This window comes from Oncorhynchus mykiss, chromosome 21, assembly GCF_057628025.1.
Source record: "Oncorhynchus mykiss isolate SJ-2025 chromosome 21, ASM5762802v1, whole genome shotgun sequence".
NCBI lineage: Eukaryota > Metazoa > Chordata > Actinopteri > Salmoniformes > Salmonidae > Oncorhynchus > Oncorhynchus mykiss.
Genome location: NC_143042.1, coordinates 37,755,754 through 37,776,835, shown reverse-complemented (window position 1 = coordinate 37,776,835; position 21,082 = coordinate 37,755,754). Strand labels below are relative to the sequence as shown.

The 21,082-nt window shown below is 44.7% G+C and overlaps 1 protein-coding gene and 1 non-coding gene across 10 annotated transcripts in view; both read left to right on the top strand.

Annotated features, from left to right (window-relative positions):
- The window catches only part of kdm6ba (lysine (K)-specific demethylase 6B, a), a 153,804-nt gene that overhangs the window by 43,267 nt on the left and 89,455 nt on the right, over window positions 1-21,082 (top strand). The window lies entirely within an intron of this gene.
- Window positions 3,311-3,365, top strand: LOC118943009 (U7 small nuclear RNA). The gene has a single exon (XR_005038746.1). It is a non-coding gene; the product is annotated as a U7 small nuclear RNA (small nuclear RNA).

Genomic DNA, 21,082 nt, shown 5'->3' with positions numbered 1-21,082 from the left:
ACACACACACACACACACATTAACACACTCACGAATGACTATCAGCAATACACGAGATACACGTGCTTACGTGAACGAACCCACACACACACACACTCAACCACCGCTCTCAGGATGTGTGTGTTTGCTTGTGAGCCGTTGCTGTGTGTTTGTCGTTTCTAGGGCCTTTTTTCTCGTTGGGTGTGTATGAGAGTGTGTTCACGTGCTGCGGAGGCAGAGGCTGAACAGCTGCATGTGGTTTGTGTTTGTGTATCTGACTGGCTGGCCTCTCTCCTCCTCCTCCCCCTCTATCTCTCCTCCTCTCCACTTCCCCTCTCTATCCTACCTCCCCCTCTTCTCTGCCTCTCTCATTCAATCTTTTCCACCCCTCTACTGACTTTCATTTTCTCTCTCTCTTCCTTTTTCTCCCCCTCTCCTCTCCTCTGTTCGCCCCTCTGTCTCTCCCCTGCTGCCCTGTCTGGACCTCCACATCCGCCAGCTATCAAAGCACTGACCAGATGACACACACACACAATGCCACATTCACCGCACATACTACTTATTTTGTATCTTGGTTTTAAGAGAAGCCAGATGCTAAATAACTAAGGCAGATGCACGTGCCTGTTTTTCCCCCGCCTTGGATGTGTGTGCGTGTGTGCGTGTGCACACGTTTTCTATCTTCTCTCTGTTATTGCTTTAGTTAGTGTCATGGTTACGGAGAGGCGGAGTGTTTTATCTAAACCTCCAGCCTCTCTCGCTCTCTCTCTCTCTCTCTCTCTCTCTCTCTCTCTCTCTCTCTCTCTCTCTCTCTCTCTCTCTCTCGCTGACTCAGCTGATCCTCAGCATTGAACAGGGTCTGTTTTGCAGATCATTCAACGGGGTCTGTGTTGCAGATTGTTTAATAGGGTCTGTGATGCAGATTGTTTATTAGGGCCTGTGTTGCAGATCGTTTAATAGGGTCTATGTTGCAGATCGTTTAATAGGGTCTGTGTTGCAGATCGTTCAACAGGGTCTGTGTTGCAGATCGTTCAACCGGGTCTGTGTTGCTGATCATTCAACAGGGTCTGTGTTGCAGATCGTTCAACAGGGTCTGTGTTGCAGATCGTTCAACAGGGTCTGTGTTGCAGATCGTTCAATCGGGTCTGTGTTGCAGATCGTTCAACAGGGTCTGTGTTGCAGATCGTTCAACAGGATATGTGTTGCAGATCATTCAACAGGGTCTGTGTTGCAGATCGTTCAACAGGGTCTGTGTTGCAGATCATTCAACAGGGTCTGTGTTGCAGACCATTCAATAGGGTCTTGTTGCAGACTGTTCAATCGGGTCTGTGTTGCAGATCGTTCAACAGGGTCTGTGTTGCAGATCGTTCAACAGGGTCTGTGTTTCAGAACGTTCAACAGGGTCTGTGTTGCAGATCGTTCGACAGGGTCTGTGTTTCAGATCATTCAACAGGGTCTGTGTTTTTCAGAACGTTCAACGGGGTCTGTGTTGCAGATCGTTCAACAGGGTCTGTGTTGCAGATCGTTCAACCGGGTCTGTGTTGCTGATCGTTCAACAGGGTCTCTGTTGCAGATCATTCAACATGTTCTGTGTTGCAGATCATTCAACAGGGTCTGTGTTGCAGATCGTTCAACAGGGTCTCTGTTGCAGATCATTCAACAGGATCTGTGTTGCAGATTGTTCAACAGGGTCTGTGTTTCAGAACCTTCAACAGGATCTGTGTTGCAGATCATTCAACAGGGTCTGTGTTCCAGATCGTTCAACGGGGTCTGTGTTGCAGATCGTTCAACAGGGTCTGTGTTTCAGATCATTCAACAGGGTCTGTGTTTCAGATCGTTCAACGGGGTCTGTGTTTCAGAACCTTCAACAGGGTATGTGTTGCAGATCATTCAACAGGGTCTGTGTTTCAGATCGTTCAACGGGGTCTGTGTTTCAGAACCTTCAACAGGGTATGTGTTGCAGATCATTCAACAGGGTCTGTGTTTCAGATCGTTCAACGGGGTCTGTGTTTCAGAACCTTCAACAGGGTATGTGTTGCAGATCATTCAACGGGGTCTGTTGCAGATTGTTCAATAGGGTCTGTGTTGCAGATCATTCAACATGGTCTGTGTTGCAGATTATTTTATAGGGTCTGTGTTTCAGATCGTTTAATAGGGTCTGTGTTGCAGATCGTTCAACAGTCTGTTGCAAATCTTTCAGTGTGGTCTGTGTTGCAGATCGTTTAATAGGGTCTGTGTTGCAGATCGTTTAACAGGGTCTGTGTTGCAGATTGTTTTATAGGGTCTGTGTTGCAGATCGTTCAACAGGGTCTGTGTTGCAGATCGTTCAACAGGGTCTGTGTTTCAGATCGTGTAATAGGGTCAGGGCCCACTGGAAGCCAACAAGTCTCAAACAGGGAAGGGTGTGTGCGTGCATTCGTATATGTGTATGAGCCCAACGTATAGGATGTGTAACCCATACAAATGTTAAAGTATAAGCTGTTGGCACGCCAAGTCATTCGAGTAAATGTCCTGGCAGCACTGTACATTAAAGCCTTTTTCTGGCTATTTATTTTCTATAGAAATGGATAGAGGTAGGCTTTTGGATGTGCGTGTGTGGGAGTGTGTGCGTGTGTGTGTACGTGTGCTTGTGTGTGTGCGTGCCTGTGTGTGTGTGTGTGTGTATGGGGGGGGGGGGGGGGGGGGGGGGGGGACCTTGTCTCTCATTGCTAGTTCCCAGCAGGTTAATGAATAAATAAAGGCGTGATGCCTCCCCTGTGAGCCTGTGTCTGCACAGAGCAGACAGAGTGACACCACACACACACATTCCCTTATCGCACTCTGGGTGCAGCTCATAGCCACTCTGTATAATAGGAATGTTTATTAGCAGGTTGGAATAATGTAGATTTCTTTCCCTTACTCTCCCACTTAAAAAAATAATTTAGTTTACAATAGAACTCTTAATTGAAACTGTAGTATACAGTAGAATACACACTGTAATATCCCTTGATCAAGTCTAGGACTTAGTGTAGAATTTTGTAGTATACTGTAGATACTACATTATTAGTATACTGATAATACTACATTATTATCCACATTAAAAACACTAGTAAATACTACAGAAATGTCCGCAAAAACACTACATTGTTTTAACTATAGTAAATACTACAGTATTTAATTTGGATATACCCTGCCCATTCCCCTCCCCCACATCCCATTTTGTGCCATCCTTAAGTGAGAAACCTACATGCCAAGTATAGACTATATATTGTGTTCCCTACAGGTTAGAGAAAAGAGCAGAAGCTCTGAGCTATCCGTTCAGACCCCAGTCCTACCTACCTACCTACAGGTTATGGAAAGTTTGCTCTTTTAGTATTTGTCCAGTAGGTTTCCTCAATGAGAAAGCCCCCCACTTCTATGTCAAAGATAATAAAACAAAGACACTATAGTAAATACTACTGTCCCCAGAACACTACAGTAAATACTAGTGATGCACCGATATGACATTTTTGGCAGATATCCAATATTTTCCTTGCCCCCCCCCCCCCACCGATAACACATTTTTTAGATTTTTGCGGCCTTTTAAGCATTCTAGTACAGTTAAATAGTTAACACACACACACATGGAGGCAGCGGTCTAAGGCACTGCATCTCAGTGCAAGAGGAGGCACTACAGTCCCTGGTTTGAATCCAGGCTGTATCACATCCGGCCGTGATTGGGAATCCCATAGGGTGGCGCACAATTGGCCCAGCGTTGTCCGGGGTAGGCCATCTATGTAAATAAGAATTTGTTCTTAACTGACTTGCCTACCAGTTAAATAAAGGTTACACACACACACACACACCACACTGACCAAAAAGTTATTTTGTTGGCATTTATGTTTGTCCCCATTACCAGTAAAACATAATCAAAACATATTTCTTTCACTTGCTGTGCTGTTATCTTGTTCATTTGTTTCATTCTCAACCAGGATTTCTATGGAACGCCGTTTGGGTCTTTGCATGTCAAATAACCTTGTTGACCAATCAGGACCTGACTGCACATCACATAGTAATTTAATGTGTTCATAAATTGTTTACGTTTTTATTAGACATTGATGACACTATCACTCGTATTCCATATGTCACAACGATTCATCGATACGTATGCTATGATGCTGGTAAAGTTGTCTCGCGCACCTACAATGCTGGACAAAAATAGCTAGCTAGCTAATGGATGCAAACAATGTTCTTCCTGAAAAACATAGCAAAATGACATAATCTGTTTCAGTAGCTATTGTTAGCTAGCTAACTATATAGCTAGGTGTCATCTAAAATAACCCTAATTTATAAGACAGTTCTTATTTGATAAATGCTGGTTGGACCCATCTATGTGAAGCTAGCCACAATAAGGATTAGCCGCAATAGCAGACTTTAGCCTTCAAAATAAAAGTATGTCATTTACAGTGATGCAAATGAATACAAATAGTAGAATTATGCCATAATTTAAAAGATCATGGTAAATGAGGTTGGAATGTTGTTATATAAAAACAAAAGACAATAATTTGTTAATTTTACAAAAATCTGTTGAAATCACACGATGTGTTTTGAATATAACCTTTCTGGTTATATCCTTTTTCGGCAAGACAGACCTTCCAAGACAGACCTTCCAAAGGACCTTCCAAAGGAGTGGCAATCTTTACCAAGGATCACCTTCAGTGCTCGGTTGTTTCCACCAAGTCTGTCCCCAAACAAATTGATTTGTTAGTTTTAAGTATTATCATCCTCCATCAGCACCGGCCTGTACCCTACCTCCCCTGAGGTCTCTCCTGGCCCCTTACACCAAGTCTAAATTTGTCCTGCTACGTGACCTGAACTGGGACATGCTTAAACCACCTGGCCAAGTCCTAAAGCAATGGGACTCCCTAAATCTTTCTCAGATTATTACCAATCCCACAAGGTATGACTCCAAACACCCAGAAAAGGCTACTCTTCTTGATGTTATCCTCACAAATAATCCTGATAGGTATCAGTCTGGTGTTTTCTGTAATGACCAGAGTGATCACTGTTTTACAGATTGTGTTCGTAATGGCTGCTCAGTGAAACGACCTGTCCTGATTTGTCATAGACGCTTGCTAAAAAAATTTAATGAGCAAGCCTTCCTTCATGAACTGGCCTCTGTAAAATGGTATAGAATCCGCTTGATCCCCTCTGTCGAAGACGCTTGGACTTTCTTTTTTGATATTTTCAGTGGTATTGTTAACAAACACGCCCCCATAAAGAAAATGAGAATTAAAAACAGGTTCAGCCCCTGGTTTGACCGTGATCTTGAAGAGTTACTCCACCTCAAGAATTGCATTTGGCGAAAGGCTCCTCACACGCATACTCAGGCTGACTGGCTCTCGTTCAGGCAAATGAGAAATAAGTGCACTCAGGCTATCCGGAAGGCCAAAGTTAGTTACTTTAAGGAGCAGTTCTTTCTCTGTGGCTCTAACCCCAAGAAGTTCTGGAAAACGGTTAAAGACCTGGAGAATAAACCCTCCGACTCACAGCTGCCCATGTCCCTTAACGTTGATGATGTGCTTGTAACTGACAAGAAGAACAAGGCTGAGCTGTTTAATCACCACTTCATTAAGTCAGGATTCCTATTTGACTCAGCCCTGCCTCCTTGCCTGTCCAACATTTCCTCATCTCCCACCACTTCTAATGCGACTATCTCCGATGCTTCTCCATCTTTTTCCCCTGCCCCGCTACAAAGTTTCTCCCCGAAGGCAGTCACTGAGTCTGAGGTGCTAAAGGAACTCCCAAAACTTGACCTCAAAAAAACATCTAGGTCAGATGGTTTAGAGCCTTTCTTCTTTAAGGTTGCTGCACCTATCATCGCCAAGCCTATCCCCAACCTTTTTAACCTGTCTCTCCTTTCTGGGGAGGTCCCCATTGCTTGGAAGGCAGCCCGGTTCGTCCATTATTTAAAGTGGGAAATCAAGCTGATCCTAACTGTTATAGGCCTATTTCTATTTTGCCCTGTTTATCAAAAGTGTTGGAAACACTTGTCAATAATCAACTGACTGGCTTTCTTGATGTCTTTAGCATTCTCTCTGGTATGCAATCTGGTTTCCGCTCAGGTTATGGATGTGTCACTGCAACCTTAAAGGTCCTCAATGATGTCATCATTGCCCTTGATTCTAAGCAATGTTGTGCTGCTATTTTTATTGACTTGGCCAAAGCTTTTGATACGGTAGAACATTCCATTCTTGTGGGCCGGCTAAGGAGTATTTGTATCTCTGAGTGGCCTTGGCCTGGTTTGCTAACTACGTCTCTCAAAGAGTGCAGTGTATAAAGTCAGAAAATCTGCTGTCTCAGCCACTGCCTTGGGGAGTACCCCAAGGCTCAATCCTAGGCCCCACGCTCTTCTCAATTTACATCAACAACATAGCTCTGGCAGTAGGAAGCTCTCCAGCTCTCATCCATTTATATGCAGATCATACAGTCTTATACTCAACTGGCCCCTCCCCGGATTTTGTGTTAAATGCTCTACAACAAAGCTTTCTTGGTGTCCAACAAGCTTTCTCTACCATTAACCTTGTTCTGAACACCTCCAAAACGAAGGTAATGTGGTTTGGTAAGAAGAATGCCCCTCTCCCCACAGGTGTGATTACTGCCTCTGAGGGTTTAGAGTTTAAGGTAGCCACCTCATACAAATACTTGGGAGTATGGCTAGATGGTACACTGTCCTTCTCTCAGCACATATCAAAGCTGCAGGCTAAAGTTAAATCTAGACTTGGTTTCATCTATCGTAATCACTCCTCTTTCACCCCAGCTACCAAACTAACCCTGATTTAGATGACCATCCTACACATGCTAGATTATGGAGACATAATTTATAGATCAGCAGGTAAGGGTGCTCTCGAGCAGCTAGATGTTCTTTACCATTCGGCCATCAGATTTGCCACCTTATAAGACACATCACTGCACTCTATACTCCTCTGTAAACTGGTCGCAAAACCCACTGGTTGATGTTTATTTATAAAACCCTCTTAGGCCTCAATCCCCTATCTGAGATATCTACTGCAGCCCTCATACTCCACATACAACACCCATTTATTAATTTTTTTGAACCTTTATTTAACTAGGCAAGTCAGTTAAGAACAAATTCTTATTTTCAATGACGGCCTAGGAACAGTGGGTTAACTGCCTGTTCAGGAGCAGAACGACAGATTTGTACCTTGTCAGCTTAGGGATTTGAAATTGCAACCTTCCAGTTACTAGTCCAACGCTCTAACCACTAGGCTACCCTGCCGCCCCATTCTGCCAGTCACATTCTGCTCTGGTCCCCAAAGCACACACATCCCTGGGTCCCTCGTCTTTTCAGTTCACTGCAGCTAGCGACTGGAACGAGCTGCAACAAACACTCAAACTGGACAGTTTTATCTCAATCTCTTCATTCAAAGACTCAATCATGGACACTCTTAATGACAGTTGTGGCTGCTTTGCGTGGTGTTGTCTCTACCTTCTTGCCCTTTGTGCTATTGTCTGTGCCCAATAATGATTGTACCGTGTTTTTTGCTGCTACCATGTTGTGTTGCTACCATGTTGTTGTCATGTTGTGTTGCTACCATGCTGTGTTGTCATGTGTTGCTGCCTTGCTATGTTGTCGTCTTAGGTCTCTCATTAGGTAGTGTTGTGGTGTCTCTCTTGTCCTGAATCTGTGTTTTGTCCTATATTTATATATTTTTTTATTTTCTATTTTTAATCCCAGCCCCCGTCCCAACAGGAGGCCTTTTGGTCATCATCGTCATTGTAAATAAGAATTTGTTCTTAACTGACTTGCCTAGTTAAATAAAAAATAAAATACTTATACTTTCGAATCGAATTGGGGGCATACTTATTTCACTGTCCAGCCTTACCTATGGATTGTGGATTAATGACATCAGGTATCAGTCTACTCAGTGACACCCAGAGAACATTAGCATCGTAGCTCTTGTTGCGGGACTCTGAAACAACTGTGAATTGAACTACAATTATTGTCAACCTATGTGTATTGAACACTATTCCAGAGGAAAAACAATACTGCGTGGATGTCTGATAACTCTGAGGAGGACGTTGGGAAAAAATATATTGGGCATTGTGTAGACTCTTACCCCATTTCATTGATCCCCAATTCTTAGGTAAAGCTGTACAGTGCAATATGAATGTCAAGACACACAATAGGCTGACTGGGGAGATGATTTCATACGGTCACAGTCCCGCGATAAGAGCTTCAACGCTAATATTTGTGTAAACTCTTCATAGTTGTGTTCTGTGGGTGTTTAACATTATCTAGTCTAAATATGGCACGACTCCACCAATTGTACCCTTCTGCATCACTTTCAAAGAGGTAGTTTTATTTTGAAGGCAAACCACAAATTCCAACATTGTGCCTAATCCTTATTGTGGCTAGCTTCACAACACATAACCCAGTCCGGTTGAGCCTCACTAGCCAGATGCAGCTAGCTAGTTGCTTATAACATAAGCTAGCTAGGTGCTTATAACATTATCTTTGGGCAACAGGGTTAAGTAGCTGGCTAGCTATTTATTTTCATGAACTGCAGTTCAATTTCATTAGGAAAACAACAAGTGGCTACCTAGCTAATACTTACAAGTATTCCTAAATCATTGCTAAGAATAGGGAAAATGACTGCAGTTTCTACTGGTCATTGTTTTCAGGCTGGTTGTATTGGTGCTATCTAGGTTCTGTACAAAGATAAAAGCTAGCTAGCTACTCCAGAAGTTGCGGTCGAACAAATAATGTTTTATTACCAACGCGGTATTGTAAACACATCGTTTGTGGCCGGTGTTTGCTTGTTTGCAGTATTTTTTGTACAGATTTGACAGTGCTACTGACAGTAGTGGTGACACTTGGCTTGCACGTGCAAATTCAGAACACACAACATTCTATAATAGAACGGTGTTATTTGACGTGTCAAATTAAACGCTTATTTAACGCGTCAAATAGTGTTATTTGACATGTATCTTTTTTGACTCGCAAAGACCCAAACAGCGTTCCCTAGTATGCATGTCGTGACGCTAATAGCAGTGACGCTTTACTGTGTAACTCCGGTAGGGCAACATCTGAACAATAGCTCACTTGGTAACGTTGGTGTGTACCGGTGCTCGACCAGTCGCGAAAGCCAACATCACCCACGACAGAGAACGGTTGATTGTCAAGGGCAATGAATTCCATTATCTTGGCGTTAATGGATTTTGCCTTTGAGTTGTCTCGCTGAAATGTTCTTACTCTTTCAAATGACTGCTCGACTTGTTGACTCCTCGATCCACACAGCAGACATTGTGGGCTAGGTTAGGAATGCTGTGTTGCACGTGTAGCTTAACATTTTACGTGGCGTCATTACGTCCTGTACCTACGTTATATAGGTATGCACGTTAGCTTTGACTTTGGTTTTTCACATCGCTGTTAAACTAGACATCGGCCATTACCGATGTTGCCATTTTTAGCTAATATTGTCCGATTCCGATATGTTCACCGATATATCATGCATCCCTAGTAAATACTACAGTAATGTCCCCACAACACTATAATGGATACTACAGTAATGTCCCCAAAACACTACAGTAAATACTGCAGTAATGTCCCCAAAACACTACAGTAAATACTGCAGTAATGTCCCCAAAACACTACAGTAAATACTGCAGTAATGTCCCCGAAACACTACAGCAAATACTACAGTAATGTCCCCGAAACACTACAGTAAATACTACAGTAATGTCCCCAAAACACTACAGTAAATACTGCAGTAATGTCCCCAAAACACTACAGTAAATACTGCAGTAATGTCCCCGAAACACTACAGTAAATACTACAGTAATGTCCCCAAAACACTACAGTAAATACTGCAGTAATGTCCCCGAAACACTACAGTAAATACTACAGTAATGTCCCCAAAACACTACAGTACAGTAATGTACCCAGAACCCTATAGTAAATCCTACAGTAATATCCCCAGAAAACTATAGGTAATACTACAGTAATGTCCCCAGAACATTACAGTAAATACTACAGTAATGTCCCCAAAACACTATAGTAAATACTACAGTACACTACAGTGGGCAAAAACAAAATAGTAAATACTTAAGCAATAATGTCTGAGGAGGTGTGGTATATGGCCAATATACCACAGCTAAGGGCTGTTCTTAAGCGCGACGCAACGTGGAATGCCTGGATACCACAGCCCTTAGCTGTGTTATAGTGGCCATACACCACAAATCCCAGAAGTGCCTTCTTGCTATTATAAACCGGTTACCAACGTAATTAGAACAGTAAAAAATGTGTTTTTGTCATACCCGTGGTACAAGGTCTGATATACCACAGCTTTCAGCCAATCAGCATTCAGGGCTCGAACCACCCGGTTTATAATATAGTATATACTACTCTTTTTTTTACTACAGTATTTATACTGTAGTAAACTGTAAGTACTACCTTATACTACAAAGTGAATACTACAGTAAAGTCAGCAAAAACACTACAGTGAATACTAGAGTATTCCTACCATAGTATACACTATACTATTTTTTAGTTTGGGCTCTGACTCTCTGTCCTGTGTAATGTGAGTGTGTGCATGCATGTGCGCTGTTCATTATGCATCTGTGGGGATGGTGGTTTGTGTTTTGGTATACGCACAAGTGTGTGTGTTTGTGTGCTCTCTCTTGTACCGTGTGTAGAGTCGCTTTCATTGCGAAGAGCCAGAGCTTTCAGTTAGATCTCATCTCTCCCTTCACAGAGCAACAGACCCCTTCCACCACACAGGAGGGCTTTGAATGACAGCATTGGACTAACCTTGACACACACACACACAGTTAAGCACTGACGACACTAACAGAGATATCCAGATGCAAACCCTACACAATGTATCGGGCTATCACACACACACACACACACACACGTCAGCATCCCAGAGCCTTCCTTGGTCGTAGCAGCAGGTCAGGTGCCAGAGGTGAGAGGTCAGGGGGAGTGGTCATCAGATGAAAGCCCCGGGTCGCAGAGGTGGCTCTGCCAGAGGGTTAAAGGCCAGGACAGGCGGTCATGCCTCTGCATGTGCCCTAAGAAAGGTGTCCTAGCAGCCAGGCCTAGTGGGGGAGGGGACGCTGAGTAAATATGTAAATAGCTGCATTCACGTCGCGTCGTACAGAGACACACACAGGAGAGATGTCTACAAAAAAAAGCCCAATCCAGACAGTACTTTTTAAGGGAGTTTGGATCTTTTAGTGTATGTGACAAAATACTTTGTATGTGCTATAGCAGTGTCGTGGCGAGTGGAGTGACCTATGCCATTGTGTGCTAGAATTTAGCTAAGGTCGACTTAAATAAGCTTGACAAAATCCTGAACAAATCCAGTGACACCATTGGCTGCAGCCTGGAATCACTGCAGGACATGTTCATAAAAAGGCTGCAAGTAAATACCCCACATGATCATGGACAATGACACACACCCACTCCACAGCACTCTGATGACACACACCCACTCCACAGCACTCTGATGACACACACCCACTCCACAGCACTCTGATGACCCACTCCACAGCACTATGATGACCCACACCCACTCCACAGCACTCTGATGACACACACCCACTCCACAGCACTCTGATGACACACACCCACTCCACAGCACTCTGATGACACACACCCACTCCACAGCACTCTGATGACCCACTCCACAGCACTATGATGACCCACACCCACTCCACAGCACTCTGATGACACACACCCACTCCACAGCACTCTGATGACACACACCCACTCCACAGCACTCTGATGACCCACTCCACAGCACTCTGAGGACACACACCCACTCCACAGCACTCTGATGACCCACACCCACTCCACAGCACTCTGATGACCCACACCCACTCCACAGCACTCTGATGACCCACACCCACTCCACAGCACTCTGATGACCCACACCCACTCCACAGCACTCTGATGACCCACACCCACTCCACAGCACTCTGATGACACACACCCACTCCACAGCACTCTGATGACACACACTCACTCCACAGCACTCTGATGACACACACCCACTCCACAGCACTCTGAGGAGAAACACACCCACTCCACAGCACTCTGATGACCCACACCCACTCCACAGCACTCTGATGACCCACACCCACTCCACAGCACTCTGATGACCCACACCCACTCCACAGCACTCTGATGACCCACACCCACTCCACAGCACTCTGATGACACACACCCACTCCATAGCACTCTGATGACACACACTCACTCCACAGCACTCTGATGACACACACCCACTCCACAGCACTCTGATGACCCACACCCACTCCACAGCACTCTGATGACCCACACCCACTCCACAGCACTCTGAGGACCCACATCCACTCCACAGCACTCTGATGACACCCACCCACTCCACAGCACTCTGATGACCCACACTTACTCCACATCACTCTGATGACACACACCCACTCCACAGCACTATGATGACCCACACCCACTCCACAGCACTCTGATGACACACACCCACTCCACAGCACTCTGATGACACACACACACTCCACAGCACTCTGATGACCCACACCCACTCCACAGCACTCTGATGACCCACACCCACTCCACAGCACTCTGATGACATACACCCACTCCACAGCACTCTGATGACACACACCCACTCCACAGCACTCTGATGACCCACACCCACTCCACAGCACTCTGATGACCCACACCCACTCCACAGCACTCTGATGACACACACCCACTCCACAGCACTCTGATGACCCACCCCCACTCCACAGCACTCTGATGACCCACACCCACTCCACAGCACTCTGATGACCCACACCCACTCCACAGCACTCTGATTACATACCCACTCCACAGCACTCTGAGGACCCACATCCACTCCCCAGCACTCTGATGACACCCACCCACTCCACAGCACTCTGATGACCCACACTTACTCCACATCACTCTGATGACACACACCCACTCCACAGCACTCTGATGACACACACCCACTCCACAGCACTCTGATGACACACACCCACTCCACAGCACTCTGATGACACACACCCACTCCACAGCACTCTGATGACACACACCCACTCCACAGCACTCTGATGACCCACACTTACTCCACATCACTCTGATGACACACACCCACTCCACAGCACTCTGATGACACACACCCACTCCACAGCACTCTGATGACACACACCCACTCCACAGCACTCTGATGACACACACCCACTCCACAGCACTCTGATGACACACACCCACTCCACAGCACTCTGATGACCCACTCCACAGCACTCTGATGACACACACCCACTCCACAGCACTCTGATGACACACACCCACTCCACAGCACTCTATAATTCAACACAGGAGCAGCTTCAGTAGCAGGTCCATCCTGCCCAGATGTTCCACAGAGAGGTTTAGACGGTCATTTCTACTGACAGCCAGGAGGCTTTTTATTGCATGTAATTGATTAACTGTTTATGAGGTCTTTCTATAGGAAAATGTTGTTGCCTGTTTTCCCCCAGTGTGGGATAGAAAACAACACTTGAATCACACTTCTTTTAGGGAGACTACGGTTGGTGCAGGGGCCTTTATGTGTCTTAATGTGTTGGCCAATGCAGCATGTCCTGTCATTGTATGTCATGATGCATGCGGTGATAATAAAAATTCCATGTTGTGATTAGTAAAGTAATACTCTAATCTAATCTACACACAGGAGTAGTCGCCACACACACACAAACAGGAATAGCGACATACAGTGGATTCGGAAGGTATTCAGACCCCTTGACTTTTTCCACGTTGTTTTGTTACAGCCTTATTCTAAAATTGATGACATTTTTTTCCCCCTCGTCAATCTACACATAATTCCCCATAATGAAAAAGCGAAAGCAGGTTTTTAGAAATGTTTGCAAATGTATTTATTTTTAAAAATGGAAATATCACATTTACATAAGTATTCAGACCCTTTAATCAGTACTTTGTTGAAGCACGTTTGGCAGTGATTACAGCCTCGAGTCTTCTTGGGTATTACTCTACAAGCTTGGCACATCTGTATTTGGAGAGTTTCTCCCATTCTTCTCTGCAGATCCTCTCAAGTTCTGTCAGGATGGATGGGGAGCGTCGCTGCACAGCTATTTTCAGGTCTGTCCAGAGATGTTCGATCGGGTTCAAGTCCGGGCTCAAGAACTTTCAGAGACTTGTCCCGAAGCCACTCCTGCGTTGTCTTAGCTGTGTGCTTAGGGTTGTTGTCCTGTTGGAAGGTGAACCTTTGCCCCAAACTGAGGTCCTGAGAGCTCTGGAGCAGGTTTTCATCAAGGATCTTTCTTTGCTCTATTCATCATTCCCTCAATACTGACTTGTCTCCCAGTCCCTGCCGCTGAAAAACATCCCCACAGCATGATGCTGCCACCACCATGCTTCACCGTAGGGATCATGCCAGGTTTCCTCCAGACGTGACGCTTGGCATTCAGGCCACAGAGTTCAATCCAGAGAATCTTGTTTCTCATGGTCTGAGAGTCCTTTAGGTGCTGTCATGTGCCTTTTACTGAGGAGTGGCTTCCATCCAGGCCACTCTACCAAATAGGCCTGATTGGTGGATTGCTGCAGAGATGCTTCTCCTTATAGGGAGGCAGGTAGCCTATTGGTTAGAGCCAAAAGGTTACTGGATCGAATCCCCAAACTGACAAGGTAAAAATCTGTCGTTCTGCCCCTGAGCAAGGCAATTGACCCTCTGTTCCCCGTAGGCCATCATTGTAAATAAGGATTAGTAGTTAAATAAAGGATTTAAAAAATATATATTCTCCCTTCTCCACAGAGGAACTCTGGAGCTCTGTCAGAGTGACCATTGTGTTCTTGTTCACCTCCCTGATCAAGACACTTCTCCCCCGATTGCTCAGTTTGGTCGGGCTGCCAGCTCTAGGAAGAGTCTTAAGAGTGATGGAGGACTCTGTGTTCTTGGGGACCTTCAACGCTGCGGCAAATTTTGGGTACCCTTCCCCAGATCTGTGCCTCGACACAGTCCCGTCTCAGGGCTCTATGGACAATCCTTTCTACCTCATGGCTTGGTTTTTGCTCTGACATGCACTGTCAACTGTGGGACATTCTTGTAGTAATAAACTCAGCAAAAAAAAGAAACGTCCTCTCACTGTCAACTGTGTTTATTTTCAGCAAACTTAACATGTGTAAATATTTGTATGAACATAACAAGATTCAACAACTGACACATAAACTGAACAAGTTCCAGAGACATGTGACTAACACAAATTGAATAATGTGTCCCTGAACAAAGGGTGGGTCAAAATCAAAAGTAACAGTCAGTATCTGGTGTGGCCACCAGCTGCATTAAGTACTGCAGTGCATCTCCTCATGGACTGCACCAGATTTGCCCGTTCTTACTGTGATATGTTACCCAACTCAGCAAGGCACCTGCAAGTTCCCGGACATTTCTGGGGGGAATGGCCCAAGCGCTCACCCTCCGATCCAACAGGTCCCAGACGTGCTCAATGGGATTGAGATCCAGGCTCTTCGCTGGCCATGGCAGAACACTGACATTCCTGTCTTGCAGGAAATCAAGCACAGAACGAGCAACATGGCTGATGGCATTGTCATCCTGGAGGGTCATGTCAGGATGAGCCTGCAGGAAGGGTACCACATGAGGGAGGAGGATGTCTTCCCTGTAACGCACAGCATTGAGATTGACTGCAATGACAACAAGCTCAGTCCGACGATGCTGTGACAATCCCGCTCCAGAGTACAGGCCTCAGTGTGACGCTTATTCCTTCAAAGGTAAACGCCAATCCAACCATCACCCCTGGTGAGACAAAACTGCGACTCGTCAGTGAAGAGCACTTTTTCCCAGTCCTGTCTGGTCCACCGACGGTGGGTTTGTGCCCATAGGCGACGTTGTTGCTGGTGATGTCTGGTGAGGACCTGCCTTAGAACAGGCCTACAAGCCCTCAGTCCAGTCTCTCTTAGCCTATTGCAGACAGTCTGAGCACTGATGGAGGGATTGTGCATTCCTGGTGTAACTCGGGCAGTTGTTGTTGCCATCCTGTACCTGGTGCAGGTGTGATGTTCGGATGTACCGATCCTGTGCAGGTGTTGTTATACATGGTCTGCCACTGAAAGGACGATCAGCTGTCCGTCCTGCCTCCCTGTAGCGCTGTCTTAGGCGTATCACAGTACTGACATTGCAATTTATTGGCCACATCTGCAGTCCTCATGCCTCCTTGCAGCATGCCTAAGGCACGTTCCCGCAGTGATGTTTTTCAGAGTCAGTAGAAAGGCCTCTTTAGTGTCCTCATTTTTCATAACTGATCTTCATTGCCTACCGTCTGTAAGCTGTTAGTGTCTTAACCACCGTTCCACAGGTGCATGTTCATTAATTGTTTATGGTTCATTGAACAAGCATGGGAAACAGTGTTTAAACCATTTACAATGAAGATTTGTGAAGTTATTTAGATTTTTTTGAATTATCTTTGAAAGACAGGGTCCTGAAAAGGGGACGTTTCTTTTTTTGCTGAGTTTAGTGGTTATGTTCTCGATGTGCACACACATACACTCACTCACTCACACAAACACACACACACACACACACTTTGTATGTGAGAGTGTGAGCCCCCATTCCTCTGTCTCACATATCCTTTCCTCATTGATTAGTTCAGCTTCTAAACGTGGGAATAGTTAGAAGTTCACAGTCTCACTCACATCGTCCTACAGCACCCCGAACACCCCTGTGGAATAGAGAGAGAGAGGGAGAGAGAAGACGTGAGTAGAGGGAGGATAGGTGGAGAGAGAGCGGAGGTAGAGAGAGCGGGAGGAAGGGTGAGAAAGTGAAAACTAATTAAAGTTTAGTTTTAATTGCGAGTTCTGCTGGTTGCTGGTGGGAATTCTCTGATTCCAAGAGGGATAACCTTCCCAGGTGTGTGGGAGAATTAGAGAGGGGAGGCGGGGGAGAGACGTCAAACTAGGTCTCCATGCTCCATATGGTTTATTTTTTCCTCCCTCTGTCTCCCTCCCTCTCGGCTTCTCTCTCTCTCCCTCCCTTTCTATTCCCAGGTTAAACAAGGCAACGGTGTGATTCAGAGGGTGTTGAGACTCGTGGTTGGGTGGCTGTTTGTTTGTTGGGCTTTGTGTGCATGCAAGTGTGCTCCAACTGCTGCACAGTGCACACCCAATAGGCCTGGCCACATCAGGGGTGTGTACGTACAGATTTGTATGTGTGTATGGTACTGTATGTGTGTGTTTAGTGTGATGGTACAGTGCCTTCAAAGTATTCACACCCATTGACTTTTTCCACAATTTGTTGTGTTACAGCCTGAATTTTAAAAGGATTCCATTTAGATTTTTCGTCACAGGCCTACACATGATACACCATAAGGTCAAAGTTGAATTAGATCTTTTGAAATTAAATTAATACAAAAGCTGAAATGTCTTGTGTCAATAAGTAGTCAACCCCTTTGTTATGACAAGGCTAAATAAGTTCAGGAGTAAAAATTTGCTTAACAAATCACATAATAAGTTGCATGGACTCACTGTGCAATAATAGTGATTAACATGATATTTGAATGTCTACCTCATCTCTGTACCCCACACATACAATTATCTTTAAAGTCCCTCAGTCGAGCAGTGAATTTCAAACACAGATTCAACCACAAAGACCAGGGAGCTTTTACAGTCCTTCTCAAAGAATGGCTGGCACCTATTGGTAGATGGGTAAAAAATACATGTATAAGACATTGAATATCCCGTTGAGCATGGTGAAGTTATTAATTACACTTTGGATGGTGTATCAATACACCCAATCACTGCAAAGATAAAGGTGTCCTTCCTAACTCAGTTGCCGGAGAAGAAGGAAACCGCTCAGAGATTTCACTATGAGGCCAATGGTGACTATAAAACAGTTTAATGGCTGTGATAGGAGAAAACTGAGGATGGATCAACAACATTGTAGTTATTCCACAATACCAACCTAATTGATAAAGTGAAAAGGAAGCCTGTACAGAATATAAAATATTCCAAAACATGCATCCTGTATGCAACAAGGAACTAAAGTAATACTGCAAAGAATGTGGCAAAGCAATTCACTTTTTGTCCTGAATACTTTTTTTATTCGATTTTTTATTTAACCAGGTAGGCTAGTTGAGAACAAGTTTTCATTTACAACTGCGACCTGGCCAAGATAAAGCAAAACAGTGCGACAAAAACAACAACACAGAGTTGGGATAAACAAATGTACAGTCAGTAACACAATAGAAAAATCTGTATACAGTGTGTGCAAATTAAGTAAGGAGTTAAGGCAATAAATTGGCCAATAGTGGCGAAGTAATTACAATTTAGCAATTTACACTGGGGTGATATATGTGCAGATGAGGATGTGCAAGTAGAAATACTGGTGTGCAAAAGAGCTGAAAAAAAACAAGATGATGTAGGTAGTTGGTTGGATGGGCTATTTACAGATGGGCTGTGTACAGCTGCAGCGATCGGTAAGCAGCTCTGACAGCTGACGCTTAAAGTTAGGAAGATATAAGTCTCAAACTTCAGTGATTTTTGCAATTCGCTCCAGTCATTGGCAGTAGAGAACTGGAAGGAAATGCAGCCAAAGGTTGGAATTGGCTTTGGGGCTGACAAGTGAGATATATCTGCTGGAGCGCGTGCTACGGGTGGGTAAGAGATAAGGTGGAGCTTTACCTAGCAAAGACTTATAGATGACCTGGAGCCAGTGGGTTTGGCGATAAATATGTAGCGAGGACCAGCCAACGAGAGCATACAGGTCTCAGTGGTGGGTAGTATATGGGGCTTTGGTGACAAAACGGCTGGCACTGTGATTGACTACATCCAGTTTACTGATTAGGGTGTTGGAGGCTATTTTGTAAATGACATCGTCGAAGTCGAGGATCGGTAGGATAGTCAGTTTTACGAGGGTATGTTTGGTGGCATGAGTGAAGGAGGCTTTGTTGCGAAATAGGAAGCCGATTCTAGATTTCATTTTGGATTGGAGATGCTTAATTTGAGTCTGGAAGGAGAGTTTACAGTCTAGCCAGACACCTAGGTATTTATAGTATAAGTCAGAACCATCCTAGTGATGCTAGTCGGGCGGCAGGTGCGGGCAGCGATTGGTTGAAGAGCATGCATTTAGTTTTACTAGCATTTAAGTGCAGTTGGAGGCCATGGAAGGAGTTGTATGGCATTCAAGCTCGTCTGGAGGTTAGTTAACACAGTGTCCAAAGAAGGGCCAGATGTATACAGAATGGTGTCGTCTGTCTAGAGGTGGATCAGAGAATCACCCACACCAAGAGCGACATCATTGATACAGTATATAAAGAGAAAAGAGTCGGCCTGAGAATTTAACCCTGTGGCACCCCCATAGAGACTGCCAGAGGTCGGGACAACAGGCCCTCCGATTTGACACACTGAACTCTTTCTGAGAAGTAGTTGGTGAACCAGGCGAGAATAAAAAGTGTTATGTTTGGGTCAAATCCAATACAACACATTACTGAGTATCACTCTCCATATTTTCACGTATGTTATGGGTATGCTAGTAATCGTTAAGGACTGGGCCGTTTTTCAGGATAAAAAATAAACGGAATGATGCTAAGCACAGGCAAACGCCTAGAGGAAAACCTGGTTCAGTCTGCTTTCTACCAGACACTGGGAGATAAATTCACCTCTCAGCAGGACAACAACATAAAACTCAAGGCCAAATATACACTGGAGTTGGTTATTTTATGTTTTATTTAACCAGGCAAGTTAGTTAAGAACAAATTCTGCCTTGTTGATCAGAACGATATATTTTGACCTTGTTAGCTCGGGGATTTAATCTAGCAACCTTTCCGGTTACTGGGCCAATGCTCTAGCCACCTGCTGCTTACCAGGAAGAAAGTGAATGTTCCTAAATGGCTGAGTTACAGCTTTGACTTAAATCTACTTGAAAATCTATGGCAAGACCTGAAAATGTTTGTCTAGCAATGATCAACAACCAATTTGACAGAGCTTGGGGAATTTTGAAAAGGATAATGGGCAAATGTTGCACATTCCAGGTGTGGAAAGCTCTTACAGATTTACCCAGAAAGACTCACAGCTGTAATCGCTTCCAAAGGTGCTTCTACAACGTATTGACTCGGGGTTGTGAATACTTATGTAAATGAGATATTTCTGTATTTCATTTTCAATAAATCTGCATAAATGTCTAAACTTGTTTCCACTTTGTCATTATGGGGTATTGTGTGTAGATGTGTGAGAGAAATTATTTAAGCCATTTGGAATTCATGCGGTAACAACAAAATGTGGAATAAGTCGAGGGGAATGAATACTTTATGGTGGCCCTGTATGAATGTCATGTGTAGTTGAGTGTGTGTGTGGTTTTGCATGTGCGCCTGAATGTGTTTGTAGTTCTATCTGTGTACAATACACTGTATATAGCATATCACTGTACCTGTGCACGTGACATTACAACTTAAAACTCTCCCCGACCCCATGTGTATTTTAGTGTACTGTATTGTTATTCCATAGCATTGTGTACCACAGTGCAGCTACAGCATGCATTACATACTGAGTATAAATGACACTTCTAAAAATACCCTGTGAACCAGTTCACCCCCTCCTTACGCCCTGGGCTGGATAACTCCCTCCCTGCTCGGATCTCTCCACCCTGTCATGAAATGCAAGCTGTTCCTGTTGTACATTCCACATGCTAAAGGAATGAACCAACTCCCCAAAGAAGAGGGGGGACTCCATTTTTTTTTGTCCCAAGGTAGCCCCTTGTATAAACGAGATGATTCCTAGCTGACTCAGATGTGAGGTTAGGTGTGTAGTTTAACGGAGTTGTGTCATTGTTTCGTTGGGCGTTCCCCAAGACTCTGTCCCGAGGTCCCTTTCATTTAGCTTTGTTGTGTGTATTTGTGTGTCTTGTGTGTGTCTGCACAAGTGCATGTGTTTGTGTGTGTGGCCCCGGGCTGTTGTCAGGCAGATCTGAGTTAGCCCAGCTGGCTCGAGTGTAGGTAGCAACGTACCTCCTGAAGGAAGAAAAGAGGAGGAAACAGAGCACGCGCATTCCTCAACGCACGCTAAACATGGCCACAGGGGAACTGCAAGCACAGCAAGACTTCT